At 41.4% G+C, this 17,726-nt stretch overlaps 1 long non-coding RNA gene across 1 annotated transcript in view; it reads left to right on the forward strand.

Annotated features, from left to right (window-relative positions):
* LOC149874904 (uncharacterized) overlaps window positions 1-12,786 on the forward strand; it is a 33,356-nt gene extending 20,570 nt beyond the window's left edge. Inside the window, exons 3-5 of the long non-coding RNA XR_016439979.1 lie at window positions 2,786-2,906; window positions 7,256-7,385; window positions 12,517-12,786. This is a non-coding gene — a long non-coding RNA (uncharacterized LOC149874904). The remainder of the gene's footprint in view (window positions 1-2,785; window positions 2,907-7,255; window positions 7,386-12,516) is intronic.
* Window positions 12,787-17,726: the final 4,940 nt, after the last annotated feature.

The raw sequence follows: 17,726 nt of genomic DNA on the forward strand, positions 1-17,726 counted from the left end.
ACTACTGATATTAAAATATGAGTTGTGTGCTTTGGTTTGGAGAACAAAAAAAAGTTTAAGTGGTCTGCCGAGACCCTCAGCAATTCTCAAGTGGTCCATGAAAAAAAAAATTGAGAACCACTGTTTCAATATATCCGTACAATAGGCTTCCTACAACATATGAAGCAGATATGGAGTTAATGATGCTGTGGGGTAGTATAAAAGTTTTATTAATAGTCGTTTGAGATGATCTGCTTAATTCAATCATAGCTTTGCCATTCTTGATCAATGACCCATGCCAAACTCATGTAGATAAAATCTCAATAACACAGAGGCAGCATATATTTGAAGTGTCTTATTACTGGAAAATGGGATTGAATACTTACAAGTGTACAAGGTGAGTCAGGAGTCATACCCAGGGTTCAAATGATACAGGATTTTCAAAGCAAAGGTGATAGAATGTGTATTGGAAAAGTGCCTTTCTTTACTTATTTTTTAATGAATAATTATAATCTGCCTCTTATCAGAACCACTGATCTGTCCCAGCCCTAATGTTAAATATGAACCTGAACAATTTAACTGCTTTATCCAAATTCTTCATGTCTTGTCTTTTAAGGAAGAACTTGAAAAGACAAAACTGCTTGTTGACCTATTCACAAGTTTCAAGCTCTGATGAGCAAGCTATCAGAAGCTTATATATCTATGCTGTTCATCCCCAAGGCTTGGCCTCCCTGAGGGTCAATTCTGAGAAACTGCTGTTGCTGAAACTGATGGCTCCGGTTTGGTAGCCTGCAACTCCCAGGCTGGAGTCATCCCCTGAAGTCAACACGGAGTGACAATCAGCCAGGCTTGGAAGAAGCACTGAGAAGGGATTGTTTTCCCCTTGCATATGTATCAAAGGCCCAATTCAGCTCTTACTGAAGTAAATAACAAAAATATTTATGATATCATTGGGAAAGGACCAGGCATATATGTTAACTGAAGGAAACTTTGGATCAGTTGAAGAGGGAAATAACTATGTTTAAATTAAGGCTTAAAATGAGGCCAGGGTAGGAAGGGAGTATACAGCTGAACAAAAGAATGGATGTCACTCTTTTCTTAGTGCTTTGAATGGGAAATGGGGAAAATATTTCAGGGCAGAATTAAATGATGCAGATTATTTGTATAATCTGCTAGTTTAAAATAAATTGCATTTATTTAGATCAGTGCCTTTAGCCTTGTCTACTTCCAGCATGGCTGCCTGCAAATGCTCTGGGAGTCCCAACTCTGAGAGTTGTTATGAACTTGCTGTCAGAAAACCCTGTGTCTGACATACCATGATACAATCCATGCATGACTGTAAACTCTATGCATGCCACCTTTCTCACACCTGATTCTTTCTGGGGTCAGGAAGAGCGGGTTTTCTCTAACTTCTCCAAACTTTCTTCAGGCTCTGGAAGCTGAGTCCCTGAACTCAGTTTTATTTCCCACCAAAACCTGTCTGTGGACCTCCTTTGTCAGTCTTAGGTTCCTACTACATATGCAGGTAAAGGCATGATAGGATCTAATGCGTGTTTTACACAATCGTGCCTCCTGCCATGCTACACATACATGGCAGGCAGTGTGATGCTGGGATTGCACACTAGATCCCACTGTGCCTTATTGCCAACGCGGGGGGGGACCCAATCCCAGGCTTGCCCTGCGTTGGCAAGAAGCAAGCTCCTGTGTCTGGGAGCCCCACATAACCCGACTGGGGGCATTCCCAGTGCGGGGAGATTGTTCCTTTGGCAGTTCTCTGGCCCCAGGTGTTTCCTCACACCCTGGAGCCCTAAGGATTGCAGCATCTGGGATTCTTAGGGTGCAAGAGCTTTTATACAACCCTTGGGATGGTGACTGCCTCGATCCCCAAGACCCAGGGGTTTTATGCGGGACATGGTGTACCCCTGCAGTTGGGAGTCCTGTCAGTTAGTGAGGCTCCCAGTCTCCGGGGAGACCCTGTTTCATGTGCAAATAAAAGGCCACTAGGAATCAGCTATAAAGTTAGCACACATTTTCAAGGTCTAACTTTATAGCTGGTTGGAGCTTTTTATTGTGTGATAGTTACTTTGCACATGTAGCTGGTCTTCAGGTAACTGGGCAATTACCCAGTTACTTGTATATTAATAATACAGTAATACCTGTAACATGCAGAGGATGCATGTATTTATGGGGGCCATAAATACACGGATTAACTTTTATTTTTAATAAGAACTGTTAAATATTTTTCAAAATTGTTCACAAACAAGATTGAAATGTATTGTGTTTAGAGACACTTGTGGCATTTTAGTCCCCAGTCTTACAGGAAGTTGCTGGGACAGATATTTCATGAAGGGCCTATGTGTTGTGACACAGTTTTTACAATTCAGTAGAATTTTTCTTTCGGAATAAGATATACAAGTGTTACCAAAGCATAAGGAAAAAGGAAACCTCCTCAGGGATCTGTCAGAGGAAGATAAAATCCTCCCAGGCTAGAGCATACATGTTCTGTTTGGGGTTTTTACCCCTGTAGCTTTTTGTCAGCAGGGTCTATTCCTGATCCACGAGTCAGTGCTGTTAATACAGATGTGGTGCAGTGATAATGAGCAGAGATCTGTTCAAACAGCAAGACAGGCCTACTATTATGAATATACCCAACAGGTAGTTACTTCCTTTAAAATATGCCGTTTCTCACTGTGAGTTTTTTAAATAGCAGCAGTTTAATATTTCAGGGTGTACTGCTTTTGCTAGAAAGTTGTAGGTCACATCTGGTGACTTTTGAACATACCTTATTCTGCTTTGTTTTCCCTAGATATGTCAGCTGTATTGGAAATAATACAATATGTTCTTGGAAACAATGAAGAAATTCAATAAGCAGTTCTTGGCTTATCTTTTCCTCCAAAAAATTCTCAGTGTCCAATGAGACCACTTAGGTGAGTGACACAAGCAGAATTTGCTTTATTCCTGTTCAGATCCCACCTCCACAGCCATCCAAGAAGAAAATGAAAATATCTCTTGAAGTAGATAAATGATCTGTAGAATAGAGACGTGATTACATTACTGGGGATGACTCTTGTAGACATGAGGAGATACAAATTGTTTTGCACTTGTTCATGTGATCCTGCTCATTTTGAGGTCAGTGTCAAAATTCTTATTGACCTGTATGGGACGTCCTGCTACCCATTTTGTGCTGGTAATGGAAACCTAAATCCTTCAGTCCTTACAAGACCAGAAATTGTTTTGATGTACTTATGTCTGAGAATGAAGTACAATGGTTTGTAAAACCTACTGCAGATTTGCAGCTCTGGACATCTTAAAGTCTAATCTGGGATCTGTACTAGTTTACTTGCATGTTGCCTTGGGTAGATCACTTCCTGCTCTACCTCAGTTTCTTCATATGTAAAGTGAGCACAAAAGCACTTGTTTACCTGTCCTTCAGGAGTATTGTAAGGATTAATTTGATCATATTTGTACACAGCTTGGAATACATAATAAGCACTATGGCTTATTATTATAGTAATAGACTTTTATGTGCTTGAAGTTTATGACCCTGAATATATTGAATTCTATCATTACTATTTTTATGGTGGTGAATTGCCACTGAAATTCTTCATAATATATTGGAGTACCCACAACACAACATTGACATTTCAGGTCTATTGACAGTAGGCAAATCACCTTCTTTCCAAAAATCAAGCCCTTTCTCCCTCTTTCCAAAAGATTTTCATTATGATTCCTGGGAAAAGATAAACGCTCAGGCTGATTTTCTTTGTCTCTGTTTTTCCCTCTTCCTGCAATGAAGGCCATAAGTTCACATTTTAAGAGAGATCCTTTGAAATTTGTGTGTGTGATAGTTTCCACAAAGCAGCTGGAAGTACATTTTTTTATGACAATATCTGACTTTGTTTACAAAGGCTGAGCTCAATTCTCTTGTGAATCTCTAGGGGAATGCTTTTAAGTTTTATTCAGTTAATTCAAAATACTGAACCAGTAAAAGTGGCTTGCTTAGATATACACTGTAAAAATGGTGATTTATGGTGTCAGCAACTCTAATGATAGCTTTATTGGATTAAATTATTTATTGCTAGGAATTCAAGCAAACTCAGACCCAAAGCAAAATGAGTAAAGTTGCTATTTATGTTTTCTTGAAAAAAGGAATTTTTTTAGTTTTCTTTCTGCATTTTTTCTGACCAAACAAATGAACTGTATGTATTTGAAATATACATCGAAAATTGATGATTACCCACAATTGTCCAAAACCCTCTGAAAGGAGAGAAGCATTAACAGACTCTTTTTTGTTTGCTAGTATTCTACTTTTCACAAACTAATGAGCGTATAAGTTAAAATGTCTCCAGCCTTGCAACTGCATTTTTTATTTAGCACAGGGCAGACTGGGCTTGGGAGACATAAGCTTGCTTCTATTTAAGGGCACTGACAGATGTGCAAGCCCCTGCTTGAACTCATGGTGCTTTACATAAAGTGCCATGAGTTAGAGTGCCCCGATCCAACAGATGTTCACCTGTTAGGTGGGATGGATCAAGCCTGCCTGAGGTGGGGGAACCATCCATCCCCTCCCTCTTCCAGCTCTGTTGCTGTCTGCAGGAAGGAAGGGGGAGAGAGGAGAAGGGAGTGAGCTACTGCTGGGGTTTGTCTGGCCTGAGCTGGAGAGAGAGGCCTGGGGGGCAGGGGGAGGTCACAAGTTGAGGGGGCTCCAATCTACCTGTCCCCCTCTAGCTCAGGTCAGGTAAACCCTAGACTGCAGCTTGCTTTCCTGTCTCTCTCCCTTCTCTCTTCCTGCAGACAACCCCAATCACATAACGGATTAAATCTAGGGAACACAAGTTCCCTAAGATGCTCCAAAGTGGAGCACCTTCATTTGATCCCTCATTTTATGAGGGTTAATTGTCATGTGATCAGCCACTTTAAAAACACTTTGCAGCCATGCATTTGTGTAAGAGCACAGCTGTAGAGCACTTTCAGAGGGCTGATTGCGGGACAAATGTAACTTCAGTTCGCACCCCAAGTCAATAGCAAAACTCTCATTAACTCCAGTGGAACCAGGATCAGCCTCAAACTCTCATTTTACTTATCTGATTTCCAAGTCTTGTGTGATGTGATGCCACGCCTTACCTAATTCTTCATATTACATTTGCTTGTCTCTTGTTGCCAAAGTTGTTTTTTTAAATGTGGCTTTTTATTTAATTACTCTGAATTTGTGCAGTTGCCAGCATAAGAGGACTTCTATGTTGGTGGATCCTTTACTAAACATAGTTGATAGTATCATATTCATATCCAGGTATCTTATATACATAATGAACTAATGATGTACATTTCTGAGGGGCATTCAGCATACACATCCATTGGAGCTTTTTAGTTCTCATTGATTTGAATCCTCTCAGTAGGTAAAACAAATCACATTTTGTACAGTGAGGAAGTCCTGTAATATCTTGCTTGGGTCCTCTTCTCTCCACAGGTGGTTAGGGTGTGTGACCTTCTGTATAATGCCATACAAGATACTACCTCTGTGCTTCTGTTTGCACTGCTGGTTTTTGTCTGGTTAGGTTATAAGTGCTCTGTGAAGACAATCTGTCTCCTACTATATGCTTATGCAGCAACTTGCATAATGGATCCCAATCTTAATGAGCAAGTTTAGGTCCTCTTACATGTTTTTCATTTTTTAATTTGTATCACATAGGGAAAAAAAATACCTCACTCCTTTCTTACCAGTTTTTGTGTGCTCTACCAATACCTCACTCCTTTCTTACCAGTTTTTGTGTGCTCTACCAGTTTTTGTGTGGACTATGTGGTGGAAGATAAGTCCTCTCTGCCCCTTTGCAAAACTCTGTCTAGGAGACCAAGCTACCTCAGTAATACAGGTTTCCGTTGCTTTATGCGGTTCATGTTTTCACAGGAAACTGCTCATAGCTCAAATTTGTATGAAGGGAACCCAGTTTATAAGGTAACAAATAGGGATATGTTCCCATGGTGGTAAGAAAGGGAGGGAGTGAGGCTGGGGCTAGGGAAAGAGTAGGGGGGAGGGGTGCATCACAGCCCAACGGTGGCAGGCAGGTGGTGTCAGCCACTCCCAGGGTGGCAGCAAGGAGCAAAGTGGAGAGAACTGTCAGTGGGCACAGGGCAGGGTGGTGGGACACAGCTCTTGCTGCTTTGTACACCTTGGGAGGGCTGTGGGCTGCACCAGGCTCTTCCCAGGGGGCACATGTCCCCAGATCTGTGCACAGGATGAGAGCAGGCTGCTGCTGAAGGCAGCACTGGGCTCTTCCCGGTGCTCAGGGCAGGTGGTGGCAGCACTGGGAGGGCAGGTTGGGGGGCTGCCACTACCCACCCTGAGTGCCTAGAAAAGTCCGGTGCTACTGCTGGCCCCAGCCTGCAGTGACAGCCTGCTTTCATCCTGCATGCAGATCCAGGGATATGCACCCCCTGGGAAGAGCATGGCACAGTCTCCAACATGCAGCCCTCCTGGGGTGTACATAGCAACAAGAGTCGTGTTCTCCCACGCCACATCCACTGACAGTTCTCTCCACTTTGCTCCCTAGTGCAGCCCTAAGAGCAGCTGATACCACCTGCCTGCAGCTGCTGGGCTGATCCATGCCCCTCCCCCCACCACTTCCCCTACAGGCTTACCTTGCATATAATGAACTTTCCTAATATAACAAATTTTAGGTATAAAAAGGGTAATTGCATAAAAGTGAATTTGTATATATAAAGCAAGGGAAACCTTTACAAGTAGTGTACAAAACAGCACAGGAGGAGGTAGTGTTAAGGAAAAAGGCTATGTTCTGCATAGCTTTCAGACAGCTATATGTATTTCAAGATAACTCTTGTTTATAACAGAAATCGTTGAAATACCCGTATTTACTCTCATGCCACACACGCCGTTTCTCCCAAAACTAGCTTTCCAAAATTGGAATGTGTGTCTTTAGAAGGGAGGCTGAATTTTGTACCTGTAATAGAAGCACAAAGATGCTGTAAAATGCTGCTGCTTTTTCTTCTCTTCCCTATAGAGCCACATAGTGGGGAAGATGAATCCAGCAGGGATCTAAGGGGGCGGGGCGGGCACTGGTACAGTCATCCCACTCCTACACTTTAATTCCTGCTTCTCCCACACTTTAAAACCAACCACCTCATGGCAGCAGGAGTGGTTCTTCTATTCAGGCAGTGCTGATGGAGTTATCTGACTTCTTTATACATTTGTAATCTACCTTAGTTATATTAACCTCTCTCCACTCAACATGTTTTAACAAGCCTCTCTCTTTTTTTAAAGGTCTTTGTTCCACTAGTCAAGCTATCCTTTGTTCAGCAATGTTGCTCTCTGTTGCAGACTGCTTTTAGCTGTTAACAACATCCTAGATCTTCCCATGGACTCACATATTCTGTGGCAGCTGCAGTTTCAGGTAAGAATCCAAAAGCTGCTCACAGTTCATCTGTGAAAAGTTGAAAACTGTATTTTTTGCCTGAGCAGGAAAGCGAGGGGGAGGGGGAAGTGAATTGAAGATTAGGCTCTGCCTCTACTCTACGTGGCCATGACTCTGGAAAAAAAAATCTTCATTATGCCTTCTCCAGAGCAAGGTGTATCTCTGAGTTGGGGATGTGTGTGGTATGAGAGAAAATACAGTACATTATTTGTGAATAAAAGCAGTAAGTTTGTTTCAGTGTTGCTTTCAGGAGTCATAACTCATGGACATTTCAATATTTGCATTAATTTTAGCATTTATGATTATTCACTCAAACCTTCTTACCACAAGTGCATGCTGATCTGTATGTTTTTTTGAGAATGTGGCTCTCTAGTCGCTGAATGGAAAGAGGAGCCACATAAAGGCATTACATTTCTATCAGGAGAATTGTTGCTCCCTTGATAGAAATGACAAGTGGACAGGGGTTCATCAAGTTTCTGCCACAGGAAAATGTTTCCTGTGGGAGAAAGATCTTCCTCATTCAATGAGGAGACCCTCCTACAGGAAAAAACACCTGTACACTTCTAGTATTATGTCACTAAAATTCCATTCACACTGTGAATAGCTGATATGAGAAAATTATTGGTTGAAATGAATTAATTACATACAATGAATGCATTTTGAGATCTCAGAATTGGCTCATTAGCCATTTGCTGCCAGGAAAAGACTAAATTCAAAGCATTTATTTGTAATAAATAATTGTGTTGGCTTTAATAACAGTTTAATTTTGGGTTTAGATTTCACTGAATAACAAGATGGGATAGTGCATCCCAGACTGATAATGCATTATCCCCACAATACCATGCAAAGTCTGAATGCACTAAAATGAGAATGTCAGAAACTAAACAGACAGAACTACATTGAATAATATAACTCCTAAACTGATTCCAGTTTGCAAAACACAGTCATAAATAAAGCTGCTGCAGAGTTTTGGAAACAAGAGTGATCAACACATCTGATTATCCTGCACTTTTCAAGGGTTTTTAGATGAGTTATACTTTAAATGCCACTGTCAAGATCAGTTTCCTCAGTACATCAGGTGAAAGAGGAGCCAGGATTTATAAAGCTTCTAGTTTCAGCTATTCCTGGAAAGCTCCAAAAGAGCTTGGCGAAGAATGACATTGCAGATATTCTCTGTAGAAATAGAGAAAACAGATAATGCAATCCCGGTCTTAGAAGAAAATGGCATCCATGCTACATTATTGTTTATGCCAAAATTAGAAGAGAAAACATCTGTTGCATTACTGATGAAAGGTAAGCAGCTTTCCCTGTTTGAAAAGACTTAGCACTTGAAAATTAGGTTATTGTAAAATGATGCATTTTATTTATTTAAATGTATCAGTTACATTAACAACTTTCTGACTAGGACTCCAAGCACTTTTGCCATTCACTTCTGATGCACTTGCCCTTTTGTGTAATTAATTAAATATACCCTGTGTCTTCCTCTGTCTTCATTGGCTGCTTTATTGCTTTGTATAAGGTAGCTCTGTAAGTGCTGGTTTACATGTGCAGTTTGTAGCCATTTAGTCAATCCATTTCTAAAATGTTTATAATTAAATCAGTACAGAAATAACTGTGCAGAACAATTCTGATTATTTTAAAGCAAAATCTAATATGGACGTGTCTTAGAAACCAACTTGGATCAAACTTATTTTTGCATTTCAGCTGTAAGAAAATTACTCGGGAAAGATAGCAAATGAACTTAAGTTTTATATAAAATCTTTTCAAGTACTGGGGGGAGGGGGGGAGCCGCAAACTTGTCCCAGCCTTATCTGGTTCTAACAATGACCTTGGTGAGTCAGGGACTTCCTTGTCTCTAAAATGTAAGTATCCTAAAACCCTTTAATTTAAACATATATGACCATTTTCTACCACAAAAAAAAATAATGGATGGTTTTGAGTATAGCAGATTAAAGAAAGGGAAGCATTAAAGGTCAGATTTTGATATTCATAATAGCTTACTGTACCAGGGCTTCCACTAAAATCAGTGTGAGCATCAGACTCCAGCTACTAATATATATCCACAAGAAAGGTCTGAGTTCAGTGCGGTTAACCAGGGAAAATGTCTCAACACTAAGATTGGCAGACAAGGTTCTTTGGGTAAATCTGATGTATTCTATTAGACCAATTCAGATAGTTGGAAAAATTCTTCTTTGCAAGCTTTCAGGTATAAATACGCTTCATCAGGCTGAGGAAACGTCTGCAGTTGATGTGTCTGTGTGCTTTTCCTGGATGGAATGAATAGTAAAGAAGCCAGAGGCTGGTATGCATGCAAGAAAGTCAGTCAGTGAAGACATAAATTGAGGAGTCAGTGGGTGAGAGAAAGGCAGGAGGTGGAAGGTGGGGAGGGGAATGAATGTATCTGGTAAGTAGTGGAGAGGTACCTGGTGAGCCTGATGTTAGGCAGGTTACAATGTGTCATAAATCCAATGTCTATATTAAGTCCATGATTTTTTGTATCCAGGAAGTTAATGAAGTGAAGTTCACAGGCTCATCTGTGAAAGGTGTTTTGTAAATTCCCTTTGATGATTAGAATTTAGAGATTGGAGAGAGAGTGGTTTTCTTGTGAGAAATGTGCTCCTGCAGCTATTCTTATCTCTGATAGATTTCCAGTATGTGTTCATTCTGGTGCGCAGTTGTTTGGTCTCTCCTACACATTTTCCATTAGGGCATTTGGTGCACTGGATGAGATTACATTTATTACATTTCTGGAGGTGCAGCTGTAAGATCCAGGAATGGTGATGATTCTCTTGGGGTGTGTAGTAATTGTGGGGGTAGTGGAGATATGTTGTCAGGCTTGATATGTTGTACATTTCTTGTCATGGCATGGTCTGGATCCATCTGGTGTTTTGGGCTGTAGGAAGTTTGCTTCTGGTGATGAGGTTAGCAAGGGTTTGGTGCTTGTTTGAAGTCTAGGATAGGTGGTTCTTGGAAAATCTCTTTAAGAATTGAGTCTTCTTCTAGCATGGGTTGCAATTGTTTGAGGATTTTCCATATAGGTTTGAGGGAGGGGTGATATGTCATAACTAGCAGTGTGCAATTTGTGCGGGTTTTCCTTCTGTACTGCAGCAATTCTTCACATGGTATCCAAGTGGCTCTTTCAAAAGTGCAATTTGTCTCTCTGGAGGAGTATCCTAGTTGAGCGAAAGCCCTTTTGAGATTTGTGAGGTGGCAATCCCGGTATTTTGCTCAGTGCAAATTCAGTGGTATCTGTAGTGCTTGGCTGTATATTACAGCTTTCTTGGTGTGTTTATGGTGATTGCTAGTTCTGTGCAGATATGTATGTTGGCCTATGGGTTTCTTGTATATTGTGGTCTGTATTTTACCATTCTGGGTAGTGATCATCATGTCTAAAAAGGAGATGTTGGTGCTGGGGTATGCAAGAGATTGTTGGACGGAGGGGTCATGATTGTTGAATTTCTGATGAAACTCAATCAGAGAGTGCAGGTTTTCAGTCCAAATAATAAAGATGTAATAACTATATCATAAGTATAGCAAGGGTTTGATGGTGCAATGTTTAAGCAATTCTTCTTCCTGGTGGCTTATAAAAAGGCTAGCATACTCTGGGGCCATTTTGGTGCCCATCATGTGCCCGTGGTCTGGAGGAAGCGTGAGTTATTAAAAGCGAAGGTGTGTGTAAGAATGATCTTGCTATTGTAGGTGTGTAACTACCATACTATCCTGGTGTGGGATGTTGGTATATAAACTGGTAATGTCCATGGTGGCTAGGAGGATGTTGCTGGGAAGGTGGTCTATGTTTTTAAGCTTTTGTAGAAATCTGTAGGGTCTTGGACAGAACTCGCTCTTTGGGTGACAAGCGGTTTTAGGATTGATTCAGTGAAACCTATATTTCTTCAGTTAGGGTTTCATGGTTGGGTATGATAGGTCTGCCAGGGTTCCCTTGTTTGTGGATTTTAGGAAGCATGTAAAAAGTCCCTGGGTTAGGTGCGGGGTGGGGAATCAGGGTCTGTAGTTTTGTAGTTCTGATGGAAATGATTTTGATGGTAGTTTTGAGTTCCAGGGTGAAAAAGGGAGTAGGATCTTCCTGTAGTTCTTTGTAGTAGGTGGTATCAGAGAGTTGTCTTTTGGCTTCTTTTATGTAGTCTTTACAGTTAAGGATGACTATAGCTCCTCCTTTATCTGCTGGTTTTATTACTATTTGGTGGTTAGAGATTCTATGGCCCTTCTCTCTGATATGGGGAGGTTCTTGATACAAAAAATCATGGATTAAAAATAGACATTGGATTTATGATGTAACCTGGCTAACGTCTGGCTCTCCAGGTGCCTCTCCACTATTTACCAGCTACATTCATTCCCCTTCCCCCTCTCCTTTTCCCCTTCCCCCCACTCCAGCCTGACTCTCTCCCACTGCCTCTTCAGTTTACATCTTCACTGACTGGCTTTCTTGCATGCATACCAGCCTCTGGCTTTTTTACTGATCATTCTATCCAGGAAGAGCACACATCAACTGCAGATGTTTCCTCAGCCTGATGAAGGGAATTTATACCCAAAAACTTGCAAAGAAGAATTTTTTAAACTATATGAGTTGGTCGAATAAAATATATCAGATTTACCCAAAGAACCTTGTCTGCCTATGTCCTAAGACCAAAAATGGCTACAACCAATACCCCTGAACACTGAGATTCAAATGTGATAGTCAATTTGCAAAGGAGTTTGTAAGGGAGACTCTTTAATCTGAGTTTCTGAACAGGTGGATTGTTGGCATTTTTTTCCCTCCTTTAACTTGCTACCAGAAGAATTCATACATCTTTAGGAGGATAACTTTGTGTTGCGAGAGATCAGTAAAGCTTTTGGAGGGGATACAATTACAGTAGGATTGGCATAAATTGAACTAACCTTTAAAAAAAAACAACCCACAAAAATCAGGAGTAGTGACATCTTTAATTTTTAATGGTACCCTCTTTAATTTTCCCTAAGCCTGAGGAAGGGCACGTGACCCCGAACACTTGCAAAGAAAGATAAAGTTTTTTTGCGATTTCTTAGTTGGTCGAATAAAAGGTATCATCTCTGAACCAAGAATCTTAGAGTTTTTCATTTCTTTTTGTCTCAGATCAACACGGCTGCCAAATACATCTCTGAAACATGGAAGATGCTGAATTTTAGCCAATTTTGGAATTATAAGCTTCATTGCTAAACAACAAAGAAATATTTCTACATCTCCCTGCCTATCTGCTATCTGACATCAGCAGAGGAGAAATCCTACCTTAAATGCACATCAAAGAACACCTCACACAAAGGAACTCTCATAGATGCAGAGGAACAGACATGCATCTTCAGCTTCCTCTGTGCAAAATGAAGTTTATTTTTATGACTATGGGGACTTGTACCATCTTTAATTTTTCCTAAGCCTGAGGAAGGGCACATGGTCCCAAAAGCTTGCAAAGAAAGATATTTTTTTCACAATTTCTTAGTTGGTCTTGTGGTGGGACAGTAGGGGATACTAATATAGTGAGACACCCACATCAGTGTGCCTAGTTCAAAACCACTCTTTGTGAGTCTCCCCTTGGGCCGCCTGCATCTGGCTATCCTGGAGCCCTCCCACAAGCCTAGGGTAATGCTGCTACCACCTGGGTACTGGTCTCTGTTAGGGCACACAGATCCACCCAGTCTTGATCCACCCAGTGCTTTACCTCCTGGAAGTATTTCTGGGTGTTCCTTATAGCGTGGAACCCTCTCCCCCGCCAAGATTTTCTTAGATAGGACTGAATTGGTTAATAAACAGCCAAACTCCCCTCAGCTCAGGCAAGCAAAGAGAGCAAAAAGACTTGTCTCTCCCCCCTTCCCTCAAAAGTACACAGGCAGGCGAGCTGTAACAGAAAGCTTTATTGATCAGAGAGGGAGAGGATGGGTAGGGGTACAGGACCAAGGAATATTGAAAGAAAATACCTCAAGCAAAACAGCATAAATTGAGCCTTTCAGATATGGGCTTGTGGCCCTTTTAACACACAGCTGAAAATTTAGTTCTAGAGTAGTAGCTAAATTCTTCATTTCTACTTACAAATCTTCCAGAGGGTCTGTCTGCCAATTTTCACAATCTGAGGTCATATGATTAGACAGGCACATTTGGCAGTGATGATGGGCTCTGGCAGACATTACATTTCTTGCTTTATTAACATGTTGATTGTGCAGTAAATTGGTACATAACATGTTTTGTGCATGTATGGCACCATAAAATGGCAAACTAGCCAAAAATGGTAAAACAGCTAGAAAACCACTTGATTGTCTAGATCAGGCACTCTGATGCCTGTCCCTGGCATCTGGGACATGGATGCCCCTTGCCTGATCTCTGGGCAGGTTTAGCTTTGGCATTCACATGATTGGGATCTGATGGATTTTATGCCTCATCCCCCAAATCATGTACCCTGCCATGCTAGACACACATGGCAGGGTACATTATTTTGGGATAAGGCATAAAATTCCCCAGATCCCAATCCTACCATTATATTAACATCTGTCAAGAGCCTAATTGTACTATTATGGCTTTTGTATAAGGAACTTCCCATAATTTATAAATACTAGTGAATTTATTGTCACAGTGTGTCCTTAACATCTGATGAAGTAGGTCACTGATGGCTATAAACCGGTATTTAGAGGTTTGCTTTTGGGAATTGGCTTGTAAGTAAAGTAGATATGCATGAGAACAATGGTCCAGGACAATGGCAAGGGTTAACTCATTTCCAAAAGCCTGTTTGTGCCTTCAAAGTCCACTGTGTCCAACACAGGCAAGCAGAAAGCAGACACAGGCTGGGAAATTGAAGACATGTACCACTCTGTTTTATAATATGAGATAAGAAACTCTGCTGCTTTGGTTAGGTCACAGTGCCCTACTGCAGGGCCCTTGGGATTTCTGGCTTTGGAAGACAGATCAAATTAAGAGAAACCAGAAAGAACCAAATAGGATGTGTGCATGTGATGGGTTTGTGAAACAAACCAATATGCTGACAGGACAGAACATGGACAGTATGATGACCGCAGGAAGGCCACTCAGTGATGCTCGGAGATGAAGAGTTATCACATAGGGAAAAAGAATACAAAAGGAGGGATTTCAGAGCAGCAAAGGGTCCTCAAGAGGGGAACCCAAGGCCACCATGGACAGAGGGCATACCACCAATGCATCTCACCCACTCCCTGGGTTGGGGGTGGGCCTCGGCCTTCGACCTCCAGGCTGACGTTCAAGAGAGAACCTCAGAGTGTAGCTCACATACTGGCCTGACTCTGTGAACCCTGGGGCTGGTAGACATACAAAATTTTTTTCATTATTTTTATCTGCTATCACTGTATCAATGACATTTGCCTATTATTGAATGGAAAGGTTGTGGTCAGTGTGAGGGTTTTGGGGCCACCTGGAACAAGGTATCTGGGTCTTAAATCCAGTGCTAACAGTCATTACCTGCAAAAGCTCTTGCTTCTCCGAACCAGTTGGTCTCCAATAGACCGCCCTGCCCTACTTTCTGCCTAACTTCAGACTAACATGATATAATGCCTCTGTACAATAGCCTCCCTAATACACTAAGTAAACATTTTACTTCCAATTTTCCAATAAGGAAACTAAGGCACAGGAAGAAGCAGATCCAGAGATGATTGTGGTGACATTGTTGCATGCCACCCCGCTTTTAATTCATTCAGCAGGTGTGGGAAGGGTGGCTCCTCATTGGTGGTGGGAGGGGAAAGAGCTGGTGCAGCTGCTCTAGGCTGTCTTTGACGCTGGCAGTCAGACCTGTTGCAATGGTGCCAGCAGTGACTGTAGCAGGGGGTCACAGCAGAGACATAGGGCACTCTGGGTAAGGAGGAGTGAAGGGGAAAAATTATGCTGAGCGGTAGTGGTGTTATCTGCTTTGGTTTGTGCTCCCTGAACTCCAGGTGCTGCTGTATTAGTGATGTCAGTGTGAGCAGGGTTTAGGCTCTATCTTTGGCTGCTGTAGCTGAGGGACAGGCTTCCCAGTTCCTGGCTGCAGCATTTCCTGGTCCCTGGGGCCAGCAGTCTGGTGCCCAGTGCTTATGCTTTACTTGGCCCCTACCCTCCAAGATGTAGTACTGCCTGTCCTCCAGCCACAGCAGCACTTGCACCCACACCCATAGTCATGCCACTGTAGCAGCAGCTGGAGCATGGAGAGCCCAAGCCATGGCAGCCATGGCACACTGCTATGGCCACTGCAACTCTCCAGTGGTCAGTATAATATACTCTCTCACCACCACCCCATTTTGCCCAGGGTGCTGAAGCCCACATGTGTGAGGAAAAAAGGGACTGGCAGGGGTACACAGAGCTGTGGATATATGGGGCCTTGTAATCTCCCATTGAAGGTAGAAAAAGAGCTGTTCTCTGCTCCCTCACCCATTGCCCCCAGTGCTGTGGAATTCCCTGGAGTGGCTGAGGCTGGGGCTCAGTCTGGCCTAGGGAAGGGTCCCGGCTTCCCGTTCAGTAGGCTGTTCTCTCTCCCATCTCTATCCCGCGCTGGTACACCTTACCTCCCAATTATCAAAGGACAATGTGGGGTCACAACCTGCTTTTCAAATTCCTAGATCTGCTCATGAGCGTAGAATGGGTAAATGGAGGCCATGGCAGAGCTGACGCAAGAACCCAGCATTTCTCTCTTTCTGTCTTGTTCCCTGACAACAGGACTCTTTCCTCTCTGAAAACAGAAATTCAGTTAAATATAAATGGAGGTAAAGAGATACATGGCATAGAACATCATTATTCGATATAGAAATAATATAATGATTATAAAACTAACTACCCATTGATAGGTGGAAAGTCTACATAAATAAAAGAAAAACAGAGAAAAGAGGAGCAGTTTGAGTTTGTAACAGGTATGCTCTTTAAGAATGTCCGTTTTGCTAATCAAATAGTGAGGTAAATTGTACTGAAATTTTCAGTAAAACCAAGTGAGCATCAGGGATGAACCAAGCTTTTGTCAGCAAATATTGGCAATTGTTGCAGATTTATCAAAGCAATTATGACACCTTAGATAAATAAACTCCCACCTTCCTTCAGCAATGAGAAAAGTTTTTACTGTGTGTCAGTAGTGATAAGAGAGAAAATTACTACTGTTTACGTGAGAAAAAACTGAAAATACAGCAGTGGATCTTCAAATTTCCAAGTTACCTTAGATAAATGTTTATCATAATAGAAACAGCCCCCCACCCAACCCCTATACCAGAAGTATACATTACAGAATATAAATGTATAGTAGGGTCAATTACAAGAATATTCTATAGCAAACTCATCTATAAATCAGTAAGCAAAACCAGTTAGGTTTCAGTGGGCCAAAAACATGACTAACTCCAAAAGGCCACAGATGGAGTTTTATTTAAAAAAGAAAATGGATACAAGTAAATATTGATAGAATATATTGCATAGAGGAGGAAAGTGAGACATCCAGTTTACATAATCTAATTTAAGTAGGTGGATGTCATACAAATTACTGCATGCCTATTTAGAATGTAAAATCTAAGTACAACAAACTAATGAACAGAAGATGGCTAACAAGAAAATAGAAATTAATCTTGGGCAAATTATACAAAACAATGTATCACTGCGAGTTGAAGGAATGTCAGTCAAATAGAACCCAGTATTTCATTAATAAGAGAGAGAATCAAGTTCACCATGCTTGGACTTGATAATAAGTAATATTAGAAGGCTTATTGTAGTCAGTGACAGTTATACAAGAAAAGAATGATACTGATGAAGAAATAATTGAAGAAAGTAGTTGCCTGACATCCAATGAGAAAGCATTACTTCCAATAAAGTTGAATATGCAATCAATCAACTCAAGCAAGGACAATTTTATGAAAAGGATGGAAAGACCTCAGTAAGTGGCATACTCTAACTAATGACCTATCGCATAATATAGGTCACTGGATAAATGTTTAAACAAACTGAAATGAAGCTTCATGTACACTTGGTAGTCCAGTAGAATAATTCTGTGAAACACAACGCCACACTGTGTGAAAGGGTGCCACAAGACACTCCATTCCCCCAGTCTGTCATGTGATATGGTAGAGCCATGTAATCCCAAGAGTAATTAAAAAATCAATTCCAAGCACACAAACATAGGGCTTCGGTGATGTTATGGTCACTTAAGAGCTGCCTGCTGACTTTCAAGTTAATTTTATTTCTAGTCAAGTAGGGATGCATGGATTGGTAAGGATTGGAAACTTGCCTTGGAAAATCTCAGTCTGAGTGGTGGGAGCACTGTACTCATTTTCAGATAGACTATTAAGAAAATTTTTACTGATCATATAGCTTATTGGCCTTGTGGT

The sequence above is a fragment of the Crocodylus siamensis genome, chromosome 1 (assembly GCF_052110815.1).
Source record: "Crocodylus siamensis isolate JL-2025a chromosome 1, ASM5211081v1, whole genome shotgun sequence".
In the NCBI taxonomy this organism is placed as follows: domain Eukaryota; kingdom Metazoa; phylum Chordata; order Crocodylia; family Crocodylidae; genus Crocodylus; species Crocodylus siamensis.